Raw genomic sequence first — 16,386 nt, 5'->3', positions numbered from 1 at the left:
GAGAATGTTCCATGCGCCCTTGAGAAGAATGTGTATTCTGCTGCTTTTGGATGGAATGTCCTATAAATATCTATTAAGTCCATCTGGTCTAATGCTTCATCCAGGGCCTGTGTTTCCTTATTGATTTTCTGGGTGGATGATCTGTCCATTGCTGTAAGTGGGGTGTTCATGTCCCCCACTCACACTGTGCTATTGTTGATTTGTCCTTTTAAGGTTGTTAGCAGTTGTCTTATATACTGTGGTGAGCCTAGGTTGAGTGTGTAGATATTTAAAATTGTTATATCTTCTTGGATGGATCCTTCAGTCATTATGTAGTGACCTTCCTTGTCCCTTAAAATATTCTTCATTTTAAAGTCTATTTTGTCTGGCATGAGTATTGCTACTCCAGCTTTCAATATGTGTCTCAGGGCATTCCTCCTTGGGTTTATATTATATGGTACTCATTGTGCTTCCTGGATTTGAGTGAGGGGATCCTTTCCCATGTTAGGGAAGTTTTGGGCTATTATCTCTTGGAATATTTTTTCCATCCCCTTCTCTCCGTCTTCTCCTTGTGGCACCCCTATGATACAGATGTTGGTGCATTTAACATTGTCCCAGAGTTCTCTGAGACTCTCTTCATTTGTTTTCAATCTTTTTTCTCTTTTCTGTTCTGCATCTGTGATTTCCACTAATCTGTCCTCCACCTTGCTTCTTCGTTCTTCTGCCTCCTGTATTCTGCCGTTGGCTGCTTCTAATGACTTTCTTATTTACGTTATTGTATTTTGCATCTTTTCTTGCTTAAGTTTTAAATCTTGTATTTCTTTGCTCAGTGTTTCCTGTAAGTTATCCATCTTTGCCTCCGGTTTATTTCCACTGTCTTGCATCATCTTCAGCATCAACAATCTAAAGTCTTTTTCCTGGAGGCTGAGAATCTCCTGATCCCTTAGCTGATTTTCTGGGGTTTTTCCTTTCTGCCTCATTGGAGTTGTAGATCTCTGCCTTTTCATTTTTATAGCTTTTTGATGTGGTGACCTTTATACAGATAATAGAGTTGTAGCCTCTCCTACTTCTGGTGTCTGCCCCCCTTGTGGCTGATGTTGGTATGGGGGCTTGCTATAAGCGTCCTGATGGGAGGGACTGATGCCTGCCCACTGGTAGGTAGAGCTGATTCCTATCCCTCTGGTGGGTGGGGCTTTGTCTCTGGGTGAGATTAGAGGTGGCTGTGTGCCTGGGGGGTCTTTAGGCCTCCTGTTTACGGAGGGGTGGGGCTGTGATCCCACCTGGATTGTAGTTTGTCCTGGGGCTTCTCAGCACTGATGGGTGGGGCCAGATTTCCCCAAATGGCCACCTCTAGAGATATGCAGGCTGCTGACTATTCCCATCTGCAAACTAAACCACAGACCATGGCAACACGGGATCCTTAACCCACTGAGCAAGGCCAGGGATTGAACTTGCATCCTCATGGATGCTAGCCAGATTCACTTCTGCTGAGCCATGACGGGGACTCCATGAACTTTATTTAGAATTAGAAAACTTATATTTAAATCTCCCAGCTTTAGCATCTTTTAAAGTGGACATATCCTCTCCTTCTTGGAGCTAAGAGATTCTTTAGCTCTTTAGAGCTTCTTTCCTGTCTAGAACATGTAGCAGAATTACCAGTAAGAGAAATACAAGAGAAATCATTCTGATCACATGAACATTCAAATAAAACCAGAGGAAAAATCCAAAAATCTAGCCTTAATTGACTGTACATCACATGATGATGCATTTTCTTAACATTATTTACAAATTAGTATGGATTTGTGTTTAACTTTAAGCCGCCTCTTTTGATACTCTCAAAAAGAAATTTGGAAACTCTCATTCTGGGAAGTTTTTGGTTGTTGTTTTTTTTTTTTCTAACTTATTAAATGTATCCCCTTCTTTTTCTCCTTCGAAACAGTGGTATTTCATTTTCATCTTTACCACAAAGTACACAATTCAAAGTTCAGCCCCACCTACTATAAACTGATTGAGCAGGTCAAGGGAGGACCTTTGGATTGTCAGTTTCATGCACTTAAGTGGCTTATGCCCAGATTTAATTTGAGCAAGAATTGATCATGAAGTCTATGAAAGGCATCTGGGTCTTTTTTGATGCCGCATCTATGTTTCCTTGACTCCGGAAGGACTGGGGAAGTACTTGTATGACCTGCAAATTTCAGCCATCAGATTAATTTAAACATTATTCCGGAAGAACTTCACCTTCGTGGGCACGAGGCACCATCCTAGTACTTCCACCAAGCCTTCTGCTTGATCATACCAAGATCCCCTTTAAGGTGGAGATCTCCCAACTGCCAGTAACAAAAGAGGCTTTCACGGAAGAGCCTGGTAGTGGTCTCTGTACAAGTTCTTTTTAAGTTCCAAAACTCTCATGGTCGAACACCCAAGTAGAACTAACAAAACTGATCAGCAGTTTACTAATATCAGACAAAAAGTATGTGACAGCACTGTTACACACAAGGAGTTTCTCAGCAGGCTACAGGCAGCTAAGGTTGATGTCTGCATTTCTGGCCCTTGAAGTTTTTGTGGGGAGTTGGTGGCTGAGCTCTTCGGTGTTCCATGTGAAACTCTTTTCGGTTTTCCTATGGGAATGTCTGGAGTTCCCACTGTGGCTCAGTGGAAGCGAATCTGAAGAGCATCCGTGAGGACACAGGTTCCAGCCCTGGCCTCGCTCAGTGGGTGCAGGTTCTGGCATTGCCGTGACCTGTGGTGTCAATGAGAGATTGTGTGCTGGACTTCTTGTGCCTTCTTCATATGTTCCTGGCAGCCTGTCGAGACTGACAGACAAGACGACCTTCTGCAGAGGCTGGAGAACTGGCTTTCCTATACAATGAGTGCAATGATATGTTCATATTATATATTTCTGGAGTGGGATGTGTATTATAGCAAAGTTTTAGGGAAGATTACTTTGCATGTAATCGTGTTTCTTGCTTCACATATAAAATGTAAATATTTATCTGACTGTATGAAAAGTGACGGAAGGTGTTTTTAAGTGAGCAACCAAGCTCCTGTTGCCTTCTCATTTTGTTGATCATTTCTTATGCTGAGCCAAAGCACCTTATTTTAAAGGAGTTCCATTTATTTTTAACTGTATTGCTTATGCTTTTGGTGTCATATTTAGAGACTCATTGGCAAGACACATGTCAAGAAATGTTTCTTCTCTGTGTGAGGAATTTTCTGGCTTCAGGTCTTACACTTAAGTCTCAAATTGATTTCAAGTTAATTTTGGTAGTGCAGTGAGATGGGGGTCTATTTTCATTCTTTTGCATGTAAATGTCACATGTTTTCAGCAAGAGTTATTTAAAGGACTGTCTTTCCTCATTGACTACCTTTTATGCCCTTGGGAAATAGCAGGTTTTGTTTTGTTTTACTTTTTTCTTTTGTTTTTTCCTTCTTTGCCAGGTTGGCTTTGGCCCTTTGGGGTCTTTTGTCGTTCCACATGAATTTGAAAATTGTTTTCTTTGTTGCTATTTTCACAGAAGTATCTCTGTTACCCTATCATTACTCTAAAAATCTATTCTTAAAAAATTCAAAATTTCCTTTATGGTTGTGGTCTCTTGTTGTACATAACCACTTCCCTTTTCCTTTTTTCAAGTATCTGCTCTAAATTTTCTCTGAGAAATTATTTCTTCAACAACTCAAAAACAATATGAGACCCTGGAGTTCCTGCCATGGCTCAGTGGAAACACATCTGACTAGCATCCATGAGGATGCAGGTTCAATCCCTGGCCTCGCTCAGTGGGTTAAGGGTCTGGTGTTGCCGTGAGCTGTGGTGTAAGGTCACAAACATGGCTGAGATCTGGCATTGCTGTGGCTGTGTGTAGGCCAGCAGCTGCAGCTCCAATTCAACCCCAGCCTGGGAACCTCCATATACTGGCGTGCACCCCCCAAATAAAAAAGACCAAAAAACCCAGCATGAGACCCTAAAAATGTGGGACAGAAACCACTGCACCTATCGTCACTCACCTACATTCAGGAGTCCAAGTTACAAAAGGCAAAACTGAGAAAGGATAAACTTAAATCTCACCCTGGTGACAATGTCCGAGTCATGGACCAAGCAGTGACTGATCTACAGCTGGATCGAAGTTGTTTGTGTACTTCTGGTTCCAGCAGAAGTTTGATCCTAGTCCTGGAGTCTCTCTTTTATAGTGAAGCATTAGTGGTGATAGGATAATTGATTCTGTCTCTTCGTCCTTCCTAGCTCTTGGCACCTTAGAATATTCTTTGGGAAACATATCAATAACCTGAGAAAGAAGAATAAAGGCTCAATAAATAGAAGACAAACATTTATTTCACTCCCATAAATTTTAAAATGCTATCAGATAGAGATTGCCGGCTCAGGATCAATTTAGGATCTCCCTTGTATAGTGTATTCCAAGCATATTTTTTCAACATTTTAAAAGTATAACTCATAAACTTACCACGAATTGCCAATTGAATCATGTAATGGATACATTCAAATAACTGAAGAGGAAACTAGTAAGATGGCATCTATTTCAAAAATATTTTGAGGAATTATTTATAAATAGATTTTGGAGAAAATGGAATGTGAGGATAGTACTATTAGGATAGACACCAAAAATGACTCATTTCCTATAGGGGGCAAAAATATCTTAATGTAGGGGGATGATCTTTTCTACAAAATACAAATAGGCAAGTTAACATTTAACTTCACAGTATCTAACCCAGACATCAATATTAAATAACAAAGCAAAACATAGGCACATTTTCCTAAAGGGGCAAATATACCTTTAATATTTCCGTATTCAACAAATTGCCACAGCATGATATCAAATGTGGTATTGCTTTTGGAAATAAGTTTCTAAAAATGGTGTTTATCCAGTCAATTGTATTTCTTAGCTTTCCTGCTATATGGTCTTCATCTCAATAAAATGCATTAGGAATCTAGATTAAGCACGAAGGAGGTGAAGAATGAAAGGAAAAAAAATATCCGGTATGGAAAGAATGTAAATCCATTCTTTCAATGGAAATCCACTCTATCAACCATGTGATGCTACAATTCCACTCCTAGGTTTATGACTAAGGTTAACGAACATATGTGTCCACATAAAACATACACTTGAATGCTCAGGGCACGATTATTCATAGCAGGCACATGTGAAGACAATGCAGATATTCATCACCTGATGAATGAATAAACAAAATGAAGTCTATCCATTTAAAAACATTATTCAAAAAGGAATGAAGTACTGATATATACTACCACATGGATGAACTTGGAAAAAATATGCTAAGTGAAAGAAGGGAGCCCAAAAGACCACATGATATGATTTCATTTAAAGTAAGTGAAACAAGCTCATTCTAGGAAAGGCAAATAAAGAAAGAAAGTAGATTAGTGGTTGTCAGGGGCTGAGACGAGGGAGAAAAGGAGAATGGCTGCCAATGGGTATAGGACTTCGGGGGGGGGGGAAATGAAAATTTCTAAAATGTAATAGTATTGATTGTTTCACAATGTTACAAATTATACTAAAAATACTACACAGCTGTTATGTAATGGCATGGCACATAAATTTCCTCGCAACAAAGCAGCCATAAAATTGGTGTGGGAGTAAAATAAAGCATTTCACAGAGTGAATAAGGTTATACACATGATTGACATCAACAAGGTGCTGAGATGGAATATGCACTGATTAGGAAATGGATATGATAACTTTGTCATTACCAGAATCAAACCCCTAACTAACTGAGATTTTTCATGGTCTCTACTGTGAATAGATGCTCCTGGTCCATTCAAAACCCCTCATATTTTCTAATCAACACTTTAGCATACTTAGAACATCAAGGAAAATATTCAAAAAGTCGTGTGATGAGAAACCATGTAGCTATGGTTTCCTGGTATCAGTGATATGGAGTACACAGTTCAAAAGGACACCAAAATTCTAGGCAAGGTTCCATCCACTACAATAACTGAGCAGAATTCAGAAGTGAGCTCTGGTACCAAACTAAGGAACATAATTTAATTCAGAATCACTAACTTGAGTTCTTGTTCTGCTAAAGTTCATTTGGTAGACACTTCAGGTCAAAGGACCCCTTTTGTACTGCTCGTAGGCTCAATATGTCAACACAGCAAATATTTCATCACTAGGTGACTATGGATGGGTGTATCTTCACTAAGGAGGGCAGGGTCTTGGGAAAAGGCACTATGATTATGAATACCAAATAAGATGATCGCTTTTAAATTTTTATTAAAAGATTTCCATTCTAGATACGATATAGTTACTTGTGGCCGTACATTTCCAAACACGAGGGGAAAAAAGATGAATAAATTATAAAAGCTCTTTTTTGAAGACACAGAGAGCTTTGGAGCAAGGAGGATGAGATAAATTGGAATTCCAGGAGAGGAGGAGACTACAATAGCAGGCTGAGGGTCACTGGCTGAGTGTCCTGTTCCATGCTAGGAGCAGGTGAGGAGTCTGAGCATGGAGTAGGGCTCAGGTTGGCTCACGCTGAAAGGCTTTATTGGCAGAGAGAAAGCAGCAGGCTTTTGGCTGCGTTCCATACTTACATCTGTGTGTGGTTATTCATCATCTCAGTATTGTGTAGTCACGGGGAAAGCCCAGTTGATTTCTCATCGGTTACATAGGACCAATATTGGTTCTTTAAGGATTTTTCTTAGAAATTCACTGGTAAGACATTTTCCATTTAACCTGTCAGTTTGGTTTTGCTCCATCATCTTTCAGTTTGTTCAGGAAAACCTACCACCTTATGTGAGGTTATGGGGAAAGCTGAAATGTGGTTAATTCAAACTTATCGGTATACTGAATTTCTTCACCCTTATTAACCTAATTTTGAATTTGTTGGAGGACTGCACTGCAAGCCTTTGAAGCCCCTACCTAAGATGATTAAATGTGCTTAGTTTTGCATGTTTGAGTATTTACCTCCTGGAATGACTTCTAGTTTATTACTTACAGTATTTGGCCTTCAAATTGAAAACTCGGACATAGGAATCAATGGGAATGATCCACGTGGGCTATTATAAGACCAGGAGTATTAATAACATAATCATGGTAGCCACTGGTGTTCCGCAAATATGCCAACTCCTTGACGAAAGTAGTATTTCTAGCCGCCAAGTTTGGGATAACTGTCCAATACTCCATGGGAAATGAGTATGAGCTGAAGTGCATCATTTCCAGGTTCAACGCTTAACTATCAGTCTCCAGATAGTCCAGAGGTCTCTTTCCCTCTCTTCTGTCAATGGGAGTGTGTTCCTAACTGGCTGCTCTGTCAAGCTGAGTCCTTGTTGAAGAAATGTAAGAAATAGCTGCTGCTGAATATATTGACACATGGCATGAGAAGAAATAAGCCCCCGAGATTTTGGAATGTCACGTTATTTAGCAAAGTCTTGTCGAAGGAATAATCAATAGCGGGGAAATTACAATACTTTTAGGAAAATAATTCAAACAGAGATGTGATGGCCCACCCAAAGTCTGGGCAGAAGTTCAGTCATGATGAACTATTTGGTTTGAATAGAGGAGAGAAATTCGCCTGGAGAGATGATCAGAGAATCAGTTATGAAAAAACAAATGGGCACTCCTGAGTAATCTTTACTTCAAATTCAAGGTCAATGAGGGATCAATGTATAATTTTTAAGCAGTAATGTGACACAGCTCACACTATCATAAATATTGAGTATTGAATTATTTGGAATGGAGCAAGATTTAAAGCAGGGAAATGAGCTGAAATATAGGTGCAATAGTTCCTGCAAGACTTTCTAGAGATCCGAACTACAATATGATAGCAATTTTTAGTATAAATGGAGAGATTCAGGGAGTATTTGCAAAGAAAATCAATAGGATTTTCTGATAGGCTGGAAGTGGAAATTAAGTGACAGTATTCCAAAATTATTCCTTGGCTCTTGTTGTATGTGACAACGATGTATACGTCATCCCTTTATGCATTTACGTATTTCTGTATTGATTGGTAGAAGCCACTTAGTAGAGAGTATTGTCATTTACTAAGGAGAAGAAGTAAAGGGGAGCAGTTGTGAGGGAAAAATTACTTGTTCATATTGGGGAGGGGATGCGGAATGAGGTACAATGCAGTATCTGGCAAGCAGCTATTAAATACGTTGTCTAATCTCAAGGGACAGATTATGCAGTATTTGCCGTTTCTAAAATTGATAGACTCTTTTTAGATATTTACATTCACAGCAGAACTGATCCCAAAAACTTCTTACCACGTTTTCCCACCCATCTCCTGCTTCCTCCCATACACAGCTGCCCACACAGGTGTGGTACATTTGCTACAGCCTATGAACCAACATTTACATATTAATGTGAACCAATATCCATCATTTACAATGAGATTCATCCTATAAGGTTCATTCTTTGTGTGTGCATTACATGTTTTGATAAATGTTTAGAACATGTATCTACACTTACACTATCATACAGATCAATAGTCCTCAAAATCCCTCGTGCTCTGCATCCTTTCTTGCCCCTAAATCTCTGGAAATAATTACTGGAGCTCTGGAGTCTATCTGAGCACTTATAACTCACAAGGGAACCACAATGAGACTCATGGAGCATGATGGAGAATCAGTATAGTCAAGACTCACACCCCCAAGGAGCCAATTGTTTGAGCCCACCACAGGGCTCCCCAGCCCAGTGGTTCTGCACTAGGAAGTCAGGCCCCCAGGACAGGGGCTTTGAAGGCCAATGCAGATTACTTTTGGAAGAGCTGAGGGCTCTTGGTAGTCAAACTGCCACAACAGAAGCGCCCATGCAGACAAATAGGGCCACCCCTAGAGCATATAGCTCTGAGGACCCAAGGATGGTGCACCGCTTGGATGCATTGGATGTCTCCAAGGTCAGGAAATGTGACCAACCTCCTGCCAGATACATAAAAATAAAACACAGAAGATGAAATGAGGTGACAGAGGACTATGTTCCAAATGAAGCCACACGTTAAAACCCCAGAAGAAGAACTAACGGCAGCAACCTACTTTTAAAAACAAAATCCATTTTCCTATTAAAACGTAATCTAATCTCAGCTCAACCAGGCACAAACCCCCTTTTTACTCAAAATATATTTATCGTTCACTTCTGTCATAGGTGAAGCTTAATGCAGTAGGGATAGATACCCTGTGTTGTCACAGGTGAGCCCCATTATTCACCAAAGACATCACAACTGGCCAATGCAAGTATAGAGACAGACGCATAAAAACATACCCACAAACCCACAAACAAAGGATCCGACAAGGTGTAGCCCCCCAAATTCTACTTCCATTCAGAAACAGGAGCCTCCAGAGTGGCATGACTCCTCAAAGAGAATGGATCCAGAGAGTCTCATCCCAAAATGAAACAACCAAAATACAAATAAGCTACAGTCACAGGAAAATCAAAGGAACTATGCTCCAAGAATTCCACTTCTTCTCCCAGATAGAGGCCTCCAACCAGATTGGCCCAGCTGTCCAAACAGAACAGACCCAGAGTGGCTCACTTCCTGAAAGGGGATGAACCCAAATTAAATGGAGAGGGTTCCCAGCCTGCACAAGCTGGAGCAACTTACTCCCAAGGGGCACTAAACATGGACCATTGTTCTGGATGTTTCTCAGCTCCAAACAGCCTTGTGTCTAGGGGGACCAGTGGCTGTCAGGGAGAGTCCTTCCAGTAGCTCAGAGCAAAATGAGCTCCAGCAGCTGCTGGAGACTCAGGGAAGGCGCTGCCTCTGGGGTCAACCTGCCATGGGCACAGAATCCTGGGCTGACCTCACCATATTGTTACCTGAATGCAATTTCATGTGCTTGAAACACAGTGAGGCCAAACAAACCAAAAATCAGCGTTTGGAGCAGAGAAAAGTTTACTGCTGGGCCTTGTAAGGAAAAGTGTGGCTTGTGCCCCCAAACCCCCAAATTCCCTGAAGGGTTTCTTTCAGCAAAGCACTTTCAAAAGCAAGGCGAGAAAGGTACATGGTTTATTGTTGCAACTTCTTGGTGTAGTAATCCTTTGTTCTTGCAGCTCTCCACTTAATTCAGGTCAGGTCAGGGTGTTCCTGTAAACCTCCAACAAAACAAATGTTATTCTCTGTTATGCAACTTTTTATCTCTATATAAATGAACTCTTAAAGGTCAGGGACTTGAGCTAGGCTATGGCCTAATGTTTCAGGTCATAGGCAACATTCTTTTACAAGAGGTGCAGAGCCAGCATGACTAAGCACAAACAGCAGAGTACAGAGATTAAAATAAAGGAAACAGATCTAATACGGAGTCAGATTTTTTTCCTCCCTATTATATTTATAGGAGTACAAACCAATGCATCTACATAGCTCTCATATGACCCAATTCTGGCTGCATGTTGAAAGGAACTGAAATCATGGAATCAAACAGATGTTTATACAACAGTGATCACTGCAAGTTCATTCACAACTGCAAAATAAATGGGTAAAGAAAATGTGGCATATACACAAGATGGAATATGACTCCGATTTAAAAAGAAAGGAAATTCTGATATGTTACAACAGGTATGACCCATGAACATAAGACTAAGAAAAATAATGCTAAGTCAGAAGACAAGTACCATATGATTCCATTTATATCAGATATCTTAGAGTGGTCAACTTCATAGAGATAGAAACTAGAATAGAGCTTACCAGGAGTTAGAGAGTGGAGCTATCACTTAATTATACAGAGTTTCTATTAGGGATGATGAAAATACTTGGGATCTAGATAGTGCTGATGGTTACACAACATACACATATACATACATACATACACCACAGTGGATGTGTTTAATGCTACCAAATTCTGTACTTATGGTCCTTTAACATGATAAATGTCATTATATATATTTTAGTATAATAAAAAGACAATGATTCTATGTTACTGCCAAGTATATGACAAAGGTCAAAGCACTAACAATTCGTCAGCGAAGTAAATAACATCCTTCCTCTTTGTCTCTCAAGACTTTGTTTCAAAACTCCCTTGTACCAGCATGGCCTACTAACACCCATATGTAATTGTTTCAGATACAGGTTGTCTTTTTGCCTTCATCTTCTGAGTGAGAATTGACCTGATGTTGATAGCCTATTGATTAGGATTATTGCAAGCACTCGAAAATATGGTTGAATGCTGTGAGACACAGGGGTTTGTGCTGCAAACTGTAATATTTGGAATGAATGGGCAATGGGCTCCTACTGTACAACACCAGGAGCTGTGTGTGATGGGGTCACTTTGCTATACAACAGAAACTGAATAACCATTGCAAATCAAGTATAATAAAAAGAATAGGGAGTTTCCATCGTGGCTCAGTTGAAATGTATCTGACTAGCATCCATGAGGAGGCAGGTTAGATCCCTGGCCTTGCTCAGTGGGTTTAAGATCCAGTGTTTCCATGAGCTGCGGTGGAGGTTGTAGATGCGGCTCGGATCCTGTGGCTGGCAGCTACAGCTCTGGTTTGACCCCTAGCCTGGGAACCTCCATATGCTGTGGGTGTGGCCCTAAAGAAAAAAAAAATAGAAATGAAAGAGAAAAAGTCAAAAAAAAAGTTTAAAAAATGATTTTAAAAATGGTTATTTGCTAGAAAGGAGAATAGAAAAGAAAATATGTGTGTAGTGTCAGTGGTTTAAAAGCATGCATTACTTAATCACTCAGGGCCTCAGTTTGCTCACGTGTTACCTGGAGGCATTGAACTAAATTAATTCTAACTGAACCGCTTCCTTCTGAGAGGATGTGATTCTCAAAACCTTCTAATAGCGTAGAGGCATTTATCTTTACAGGTTCTGTGGAGGTACCCAGGGAAGAAACCAGAAACTTTTGGAGCTAATACCTGGCTGTATGAATGGATTCCACAGAATGACTTGGTAAGACCAAAGAGAAGAAAAGGTAATGGAATTAAAGGAAAAAGAGTCTGAATGATTACTCAATAGCAAATAAACCCAAGAATCTGATTTCAAAACAAACAAACAAGAAAACAATCTTATCTTCTTCACATTTCTCCTGGTGCTTGTTAAAGAAAAAATTATGCATGACATTTATTAAAGACTGTAAGGCACACTGTATTCAAGGCCGTCGTGATAAGCATAGGTGTTACTGCAATGGACTTGTACAGTATGACAGAGTTGGACTCAACTCTGAGTACAAAAGGGGAAATGGGATATTTATGACAGAAGAACAGAGTTGGGGGAACACTGGATGGAAAATTACAAAGGAAATACCAGGGAAAGGGAGATCTGACAAAACTAACCTGACCCAGTTCTTGCTGAAGGCAGACTAAGGTGATAAGTCATTGCTTGGAGGAAGGCGGAGGACGAGGAAACAGCTAAAAAGGGTGATCACATAGCAGGGCCCAGAGAGTCTCGCTAAACTGAATTGGTAGGATGCTTGCAAAACTGGGCAATGGAGAGATAGAGAAGCCCCCAAATCAGTACCTCATTGACAAGAGAGTTCAGAGGATCCCGACCAGAATTTGGTCAAGGATAGAATCTTTGTGGAGCACTCACATAAATATGGAATTTATAATTCTTGTCTTTATGATACAATTTCCCCCTCCTCTGAATCAGAGTCCAGGAAAGTGCCTTTAGATCAGGCTCTCATTAATTTTTGTGCAGAATATTGTAGCAGCCTTCAGACTCTTCGTATCCATTTTGTAACTTCTCCTTTTCCTTCAGTAATTGTTTGGAAAAAAAAGTCTAATAAACAGTTTCTCCAACTATATTATAAACGGTCCAGATTACTTAAAATCAAGTTCATAATCCCATCTTCTTAAACAGAATACTTCATGCACTTTCCCTAGTCTATCTTTCTAGCCCGTTATGCCAACAGTCTCACATTGAAACTGCACATCTCACTTCTCCTTCTCCATTCGCACAAGTACTTGGTTCCTTACATCCAACCATTTCTTTTCATTAATGTATTCCCACCCTGATAACTTGCCCAGTGGGACGTACTCTTCATCATATACTCTGCAGGAAACTTCTCCGTTTTTTGTGGAATGGCTTAATTGCTAGAATCGCTAATCGCTACATAGCCTGGAGTAATCAATGGCTGCTTTCTGTACTGACTACAGGAGTTTACATATGGCCTATTGACAGAATTATATAGAAGATGCTACCTACCTGAATTAATGAATTACACAGGTGTTATGATTTTCTGTTCTTGAGAGCCTTATGACTTAGACTAATTATTTCTTTTTAGGTCATCGTAAAACCAGAGCTTTTATGACTCACTGTGGAACCGATGGGATGTACAAAGCTATTTATCACGGGGTCCCTATGATGGGAATCAGCACCTGTTTGGGGACCAGCATGAGAACATTGCTCACAGGAAAGCCAGAGGGGCAACTGTTGAATTAGACCTGCACACAATGGCTCGTTCTGATCTGCTTAAGGCCTTGAAGGCAATTATTAACAACCCTTCCTGAGTATAAGATACATTGTCTTTGGAGGAGCCTTGGTATTTTAAAAGGAGTAAATTGTTTTACTCAGTTAAAGTGTTTACTTTTACATAATCACCATGAAATAGCTAACATCAAATATGACTGTCTTAGACTTCTCAAATTCTATGCAATCGTTTAGATTCTCCCACTGCTATTGAGCAATAGATTCCCATCTCAAAGGAATACTAAATTTATTTAAAGAAATTAAGCTCTTGTTAAAGAGACACACATTTTTATTAGTTAATCTTATTTATTTCTTAAAATGCCAATTTTAACACTGTAAAGAATTTAAATGATAAAAGCACAGAGAAATAAAAATGAGAAATGACTTAACTCTCCTCATGCAGCTAAAACTGTCAATCAATATAGAAAACTTACCTCAGCTATTTCCTTGAACCAATTTATAAATAGAAAAAAAAATGATAGGAGTTCCCATTGTGGCTCAGCATTGATGAACCTGATTAGGATTCATGAGGATGTGAGTTTGCTCTCTGGCCTTGCCCAGTGAGTTAAGGATGTGGCGTTGCCATGAGCTGTGGTGTAGGTCACAGGTTTGGCTAGATCCCACATTGCTGTGGCTGTGGCATAGGCCTGCTGCTGCAACTCCAATTCCACCCCTAGCCTGGGAACCTCCATATGCCATGGATATGGCCCTAAAAAGGTGAAAAAAATAAAGAGAGAGAGAGAGAGAATATAGAAACAATTCTATACAAATGAGATCATGCTGTTTGTTAACTTAACATGTCCTATAATTGTGTATTTAAAACAAGAGAAAGACAGAGAGGTAAACCTGAGAGGTCCAAATGGAGACATAGATGACCCCAGCCTCCCTGTCCCCTGACAAAGACCAGCAGTTAGAAAGCTGCCCATGAACAGAAACATCTCTGGGAGAGGTCTGAAGGCCACTTATGAAGTTTTAGCAACACTATGGGGTAAAAACAAAACAAAACACCTGAGACTAATTACACAAGAGCAGAACAAAGATAGTTTTATTCCACCTGCCTTGTCCCATCTACAAGCCAGCATTGCTCATCACCAAGAGGAAACCTGCCATCCAGAAAGGGTTCCTCGCCATGAAAGGAATAGTGAGTTGAGTCACCAATTTCTAAAGCCTTTCAGGGCACCCAAATAGAAAAATGAATCCTAGGTTGAAGCTACTTTACAGCTACAAGTTGTTTTTCTATGTTTGTTTTGTTGCTATTGTAGTTTTTTTTTTGTCTTTTTGCCATTTCTTGGTCCACTCTCACAGCACATGGAGGTTCCCAGGCTAGGGGTCTAACTGGAACTGTAGCCACTGGCCTATGCCAGAGCCACAGCAACGTGAGATCCGAGCCATGTCTGCAACCTACGCCACAGCTTATGGCAATGCCAGATCCTCAACCCACTGAGCAAGGCCAGGGATCGAACACGCAACCTCATGGTTCCTAGTCGGATTTGTTAATCATTGCGCCACGACGGGAACTCCTGGTACTTTTTAAAGTATGGTACTGGCATAAAAATAGATACATAGACCATTCCACAGGATTGAGTGTCCAAAAATAAACTCTCACCTATAAGGTCAAATAATATTTGATGAAAGAACCAAGAGACTCAACAAAAGTGTACAACCTCTTAAATAAATGGTGCCAGGGAGACTGCATAATCACACAGAGAAGGATGAAATAGGACCCCATCTTACAACATTTACAAAAAGTAACCCGAAATGGATTAAAACTTTCAAGATAAGACCTGAAACAATACAACTCCTAGAAGAAAATGTAGGGGAAAAACTTCCTTGATAAGGGTCTTGACAAAAATTTTTTGGATAGGACACCAAACAGCACAAGGAACAAATGCAAAAACCAATGCATGTGACGACATCTAACTTAAAAGCTTCTGCACACCAAGAAATGATTTTAAAAATGAAAAGCAATCTACAAAATGGAAGAAAATATTTAAACTGTGTATCTGATAAGATTGATACACAGAACATTAAAAAAAAAAAACTCATATAACTCAAGGAAAAAAATGAGTAGAGATGCCAAATAGATATTTTTTCAAAGACGTACAAATGGCCAACAGTTACATGAAAGGGGACTTGATATTACCAAGCATTAGGAAATTAAAATCAAAACCACAATAAGATATCACTTCACACCCTTAGAATATACCACATCAGAGCAATGCAATGAAAACAATCATTCACATAGGAAAAAATTTGATGATAGCCAAACATTACCTAAAATCTTAATTTCCTTCAAATTTCATTGAGATTATAAATGACGTATAACACTGCATAAGTTTGAGGTGGAAATATATGGAAATGCTTATATATTGCAAATGATTACCACCTCAGTATTAATGAACACCTCTAAGATCTCGCATAATTACTACTCTTTTCACCTGTGGTGAGAAAATTGAAAATCTATTCACTTAGCAACTTCCACAATAATAGACTATTAGTAACAAAGATCACAATGCTGTACATTAAAGTCACCAAAACTTATTCGTCCTGTAACTGGAGGTCTGTGCCTTTGAACCATCACCTACCCCCTTTCCTTAACTGCTAGTCCTCAGAACCCATCATTCTAGTCTCTGTTACTATAAGATCAGTTTTCTTTAGATTCCACATAGAAGTGATAGCATGTGGTATTTGTCTTTCTCTGTCAGATGTATTTCACTTAGCATAATGCCCTCAAGCTCCATCCATGTTGTGGCAAGTGGAAAGATTTCCTTCTATCTCATAGATAAATAATATTCAGTTTTACACATCTATCACATTAACTTCATCCAGTGGGGCAGAAGATAGATTGCAACAAACCTAAGAATAAAGTTATTAAAGCATTTCCCTCAAGCATGATATTTTCTGAAATAGATTTTTTTAATCAGACAAGTTTCTCTATGGAGTGTAATTTGCACACATGTATGCAAAACTGAAGCAAGGATATTGGAAGGCTACTACAGTAAGTCCAAGTTAGATATGAAAATGACTAGGGTT

The 16,386-nt window shown here is 39.6% G+C and overlaps 1 pseudogene; it reads left to right on the top strand.

Annotated features, from left to right (window-relative positions):
• The first annotated feature begins 2,075 nt into the window (after positions 1-2,075).
• LOC125137435 (UDP-glucuronosyltransferase 2C1-like) lies at positions 2,076-6,892 on the top strand (annotated as a pseudogene).
• The last annotated feature ends 9,494 nt before the right edge of the window (positions 6,893-16,386 follow it).

This window comes from Phacochoerus africanus, chromosome 10 (assembly GCF_016906955.1).
Source record: "Phacochoerus africanus isolate WHEZ1 chromosome 10, ROS_Pafr_v1, whole genome shotgun sequence".
Lineage (NCBI taxonomy): Eukaryota > Metazoa > Chordata > Mammalia > Artiodactyla > Suidae > Phacochoerus > Phacochoerus africanus.
This window is presented reverse-complemented; position numbering and strand designations above follow the sequence as displayed.